At 37.1% G+C, this 6,143-nt stretch overlaps 1 long non-coding RNA gene across 1 annotated transcript; it reads left to right on the top strand.

Moving 5' to 3' along the window:
- The first annotated feature begins 2,237 nt into the window (after positions 1-2,237).
- Positions 2,238-5,004, top strand: LOC106015267 (uncharacterized). Its single transcript, XR_001187175.5, has 3 exons — positions 2,238-2,551; positions 3,842-3,987; positions 4,226-5,004. It is a non-coding gene; the product is annotated as an uncharacterized lncRNA (long non-coding RNA).
- Positions 5,005-6,143: the final 1,139 nt, after the last annotated feature.

Raw genomic sequence — 6,143 nt, forward strand, 5'->3', positions numbered from 1 at the left:
ATACCTAGGTGCTCTGTGCTGGCTCACATTCTCTTCAGCGTCTGTAATTAAACTCTAATTTCAAATCCAAGTCACTAAATGCAGTGTGTGAACTTCATAGCTAGATGCATGTTAAAAGGAAGCTAGTTCTTACAGCTATCAGATAAAAAGGCAAAGCTTGTAGCTGCTTTTTGTCTTGTAGAGTATTATTATTCTAGTGGATTATCTGAAAAGTCATATCAATGGGACAATAAAAGTATTTCTTCCTTTCTCTCAATGTTCCTTTCACTGCATCTTCTACTACTCCTGCCACTGCTTTCCCTTACTTTTGTCAGGTTTCTTTACTTTGTTTTTTTAATCATTTATAGCTTTGTTCATTCTTTCATAAAATATCTTCAACACAAAAGAAAGCTCTGTATTATTTCCTTGGAATATGTAAAGTCAGTATGTTCTGAATATACATCTTTCAAATTTTGAAGTTATATATGACAATTCCAAAAACACTTTTTTTAAGCCTTCAAATTTTGTAGTGCCTGGACAAGTTTGATTAAAACATATTGCAATACACAAAGAATTTGCTCCAAACTCAGAAGAAGTCCTGGGGGAACTGTCTGAAACCACATTAATTCCTGTTCCTTTTGTGCGACAAAGTCCCTTATTTAACTGAATAGTACTTTGTTTCTAGAAGAGCAATCTGATTTTAATAGATCTTTCTAGTGTGTGAAGTTAACAATAATAATTGAAAGTGAAGGTTTGCCTTTCCTTTTTCATCTTCCTTCAGTACACCAGTTAACACAGATCAAATGACAGTTCTTTGACATTGAGCTGTCTGTGAAAGATAAATGTATTTCTGCAAACATTTCTGGTATGGTTGATATTTAAGAATAAAGGTCTGTTCCCAATTGAATCTGTAGCAGTTGTAAATGTATCTCCGTGGGAATGGGAACAAAGCATTAAAGTAAAATTCTGCATTTTCATAGCAGTCTAGACTTCTCTAATTGTCAGTGACAGTAGCCTGCACATCCCTGCAGTCCCGTTCCTCACCTTGTGCTCAGGCCAGTGCTTGTCAGACCTTTCCCTCCATTACTGCTGCATGTCGATCTTGCAGAAAACTAAACTGACAAAAGAGCAAATAATTTTCTGCTGACTTACTGTGCTGAGTCCCCCACTTACAGAAGCTGCTGCAGGAGAGACGGAGGCAGCCAGAAGCTAGCTAGGTTTGCATTGCCAGAGTTCTTATTTCAGATCACTCAGGAACCCATGTATGGTCTTTGCTGAGCAATTGGCTTCATCTTAAACTGAAGTCATCCCACCAAGTGCTATTTCAAAGTCAGCTTACAAGCAGCTCTTCTTCTGAAAGAACTGATACTACCTCAGTCAGTAACTATCTCGGCTGCTAATGATGGTTGGAGTATTCATGCATATGGCCTCTAGGCAGTCTGACCTGATTTTTAAAACGCTCTCTTTAAGTTATCGCAGCTTTCTGGAAGTCACAAGAAAGCCTTGGGCATAAATGATGAATGTGGCTTTTCAATACTCTTTTCCACACCCACAGTTCCAATTACATTGTGAAAAATGTATGAATTTGCTAAAAGCTAGTTTTTTCAATCCAGCCATCTATCTCAAATATGGGAAGGCATAAAGCAACATAACGCATCATTTCTTACAACTTTTTTTTATGTTGATTCATATTTTTTGAAAGGAGGTTTGCCACCAGCAGTGCTTCAATTTTTCTTTACATCAGCATCATGTTGTTAAAATAGTGTCTGATACAAAGTATAACTATTACTGGATCATATTTGACATTGAGGGCATTACTTTAATATATATATATATATTTATATATGAACTGATAATGAAGTAAACCTAAGCAGAAGGAAGCAGTAATCAAATAGGTCAGAGGTTGGACTCGATGATCTTGAGGTCTCTTCCAACCTAGAAATTCTGTGATTCTGTGATTCTGTGAAACTGTCTAGGGCTGCTGTTCTTACAGACAACTTATGGAATGCCACATTTTGCAATAAATATAGGAGCAGTTTTACTCCTACATATAAAATTTAAAATATTAATATTGCTATTAAAGCACTCATACAGTGTACAGTACATACAGTGCATAAGTAATAAGTTTTAGTCAGGAAGTATTTTGATCTTCAGCACAAAGGTTACAAACAACAGCCCATGGTCTGATAGTGCAATGAAAACAGTGACAACTCATTGTACAAGTAACCTACAGAGTGGAGAGAAATAGCTATGCAAGGTACATATTTTACTTATATTAGTGTGATTAGAGTCCTACCAATCTTAAAATGAAAGCTGGACTTGAAATACAGAGTGTTTGCCTAGCCTGATTTGATTGCCATTTTCTTTTGCACCTAAATGTTGTGACTTGCAACTACCAGCAGATGTCAGTGTTCCGGAAGACTATGACTGCCTCTATAGGGTCGTTGTGTTATAAATGCAGAATTATATCAACGGCAGGATGAGAGTTTTAAAATGTCCAGAACAGGAAACTGAAAATAATAATAATTCTACATCAACCATATAATCCTTATGTGTACAAGTATGGGCTGCTGTAAGTAACCTGCTGGCTATCAAATATTATATTTCTTTACCACGTGGCTGACTTGATGGCTGCTTAGCAAACAGTCTGTTTTCTATCTGTGTATTTCCATGTTCCCCTATGGTGCCCTTTTATTGGTCTGATCTCAGTGAAGGGAAAACTGAGCAAAAAGGTTCATCAATAGCCATTTGATTAAAGATAATGAGTGACTTAAGGAAAAAGATTTGTGAGCATGTTGAAAATACATAAAGCTATGAAAAGATCTGTGCCTGAGAAAGCTGAAAGGCAGCCTGAAGGCTGCACCTGTTTAAACTGATGAGACAAGAAACTAACTCTGAAAGTGAGGAAAAGCTGACAGGCATTGCTGCTCTGTACCTGGGGAGGGAAAAGAAGCTCTTTGCTCTAGTGGGAAAGTTGTTCAGAGATCACATTTCATGCCACACACCTCTCTTTCCAGAAGTACAAAGTGCAAGCTCAGGCGCTGAAACCTACCAAGAACCACTGCAGTAAACTGATTCACTAGTGAGGACTGTAGGATGAGGAAAAATATCTGGATTTATTCAACTGAGTGACCATAAGTGATCTTTTTGTGAACAGGAATAGAAAACATAGGGAGATTTAAAAGCAGGGGCCAGGATTTGATCCTGCAAAAGTCTTACATTCCTAAAATAAACAAACAAACAAAACAAAAAAAAATCCATCATTTTACTTCTACCTTGGTTAAGTGGTGTTCCCTTTCTACTTTGTCTAGGTTGTCAAAACTTTTCTCTTAGGTTCCATTTCACTTTATTTGCTTTTAAAATCTCTTGATGCCATAGAAAGGGAGCCAATGATGCTATAAAACATCAGACCCTTTATGCCAACAGTGATGCTAGTCATGAATTCAGTTTTAAATTAGCGGGCAGCAGATTCTCACTTGACTACTTTCATTATTATTTTTGCAATTGCAATATAAAAAAAATCCATATGGGACCTTGTATCTCAAAAGAGAAAAGAACTTGCTTCTGAAGGCAGTTTCTTTATGGCAAAGCAGTGGGCTGGTTTCAAGGAGACCTGGGTTTGATTCCCAGCTCTCCCCCTGTCTTGCTCATTGACCCTAGGCAAGCTATTTTGAATTTCTGTGCTTCTGCTGGTGTTTTAAACAAGAAAGTGATGCTACCCAATTTCTTGCAAGCACATGGTTAGTTTTTCTCTTTGCTTTCCCAGCAGCTGGTACAAAGGTCAAAGGAATGACTGCTTATTTAGATGCTCTTTAAGAATATCAATATGCACATTCATAGAACACAACTATTTCCCTGCTAGGGTTTTGCTGATTCTGTGATCATACTTGTAAAGCCACATCACTGGAGATGCTGCACAAAGCAGAATTCACTGCTGAGGAAAGTCACTCAGTCATAAGAAGACAGATTCTTACAGGGGTGTCCTGAATAACATTTGCAGCTATCAAGGTAAGCAACTATTTCAGAGCATCGGGAAGCATTTTTCCCAGTTACAGTACTGTATAATTAAATAGGTTGTTAAAGAACTAAAAAAATAAATACAACCAACCAATTTAAGATTAAGCTAATATCCTAGTACTGCCATATTGTTGCTCGAGTATTGTCGTACTCTAAATTCCCTACTAATCTTAGTTTTCAAATGTTGTAGAGGGAAATGTTTCTTAGCCTCCTTTACCCCTTTTTCTAGCTCCCAGGATTTACTGCAAGCCTTGCCACCCACTGAGCAGGGTGAAATACCTGGCTGAAGAGACCAGGCCTGAAGGCTTCAGGACTAAAATTGGTTTTATGTCTTACCTAATTCTCAACGACAGGCCCATGGGGCACTTCTACATAGAGAAGAGTTACTTTCCTACCTGGTGAAGACAGTGAATACTTTATCACCTCTGATGAACTACTACAGCAGTTATTATTCAGTCTCAATGTAAATGCATAACATCTGCTTTTCTTGAAGCACTTTAGAAACAAGTGCTAGGAAGGTCTGCTGATGTGCCCCTATATTAAACTCAAGCTGTTTTACAGCAGAGTAAAGTGGGTCCTGGAAGACTCAAATTCTACAGTAACTCTATAGTAGATACGGGATTGAATGAACTGTCTGATGCTGCTCCCAGATTTATAATTTAAAACAGTTTTAACCCTGTGGTCTAGAAGACATCTTTACTGAATTGTGTATACATGTAATGAAGAGGTCCCTTCTCTTCCTGTATTCTCATGCTATTTTAGTCTCTAGGAGCTCACCTGCATGTAAGGATGACAGCCACTGCCATGCCCCCTTTTGTAATTCCCCCTTGTTTAGCAAAGAAATACAGCCAATGCAGAGTCTTGAGACTTGAAGCACCTCTTCGATTTGAGAAAACTATTACTTAAAAAGAAGCTATCACCAAACTGTTCAGAATGTTCCAAGTAACAGGATTTTGCATCTTGATCTGTTAACACACACTATTTCAAATTAAACTCAAATTATCATTATCCTATTGTTCTCTCTCAGACTTTGTTCACCTTATTTCAACTTTGATGAAGTTTGTTCTTGCTTATTCCAAAAAGGCCAGAGACAGAGACAGGGTTTGGCTTAACAAATACCAGTTACAGCTCACAGCACGGTTATGCTTAATTATTAATATAAAATGTACTTTATTGATGAGTGCATCTATTAAAATGCACCACTTACTTTCTAAATGGTAAAATACCAGAATTTTCCAACAACCTGGAATAAACTTAATGCTTGTAATTAAAGTACTGCAAAGCTATATTTGCAGAGTTACAAACTGCCTCAGAGAGCTATCAATTATTATGCAATTATACGGTGCAATTTATAGTAAATGCAGTATGAACTCAAATTGTTATAGCAAGAAAAACTAAGCTCGCCTTGACTTGTCCTCCAGCACCTAAAACTTCATTTGAAATAAATATCTGTGGGAGATCAGATTTTTCCCTGACAAAAGAGATGCTGAGTTGACAGGGACCACACCAGTTTTAAACTGTGTTCAATGTCACTGGGTCAGTCAGAGGTCAGAATCTGAAAGTTCAGACCTAGAAAACTATTAGCAATTTTACAACTTCGTTTGGGACTACAACATTAAGCAAACTAGCTTGGCATAAAAATATATATATATTAAAAAATAAATAAAAAACAAGAAAACCATGTCTGGCTAGATTTAAAGAATTTCAAGCAACTTGATTTTTATTTTCAACACTGCCAGGTCCTTCTTATGAAACCAGAAGCCATACTGTGAGCTTCTTATTCTGATTTACCAGTAATTTGCATGAGTAATGCAACCAAAGAAATTAAGTTATGACGTAAGTCCCTGCTTATTAAAGAGTTCACAGTATGACTTACTGTTTAAATCTTTTATATTAAACACTTGATAATACTTATCCACAGAAAGGCTACACTAACTTATTTACTGGAGATAAAGGCTAGACCTTGCAGTCAGGCAAGGGGACCTGCTGTGGGTATTTGGGTCAGAATACACAGAACTCATGGAAGCACCGAGATGTAATTCTCCTACTGGTAGTAATAAATACAATAGAAACATGTTAGTTAGTCTTTGATTTCCAAGTGTTAAGTGCCATGTATTGTTCTTGTATTATTTTGCCCTTATTCAGTT

Source organism: Anas platyrhynchos, chromosome 2, assembly GCF_047663525.1.
Source record: "Anas platyrhynchos isolate ZD024472 breed Pekin duck chromosome 2, IASCAAS_PekinDuck_T2T, whole genome shotgun sequence".
Taxonomy (NCBI): domain Eukaryota; kingdom Metazoa; phylum Chordata; class Aves; order Anseriformes; family Anatidae; genus Anas; species Anas platyrhynchos.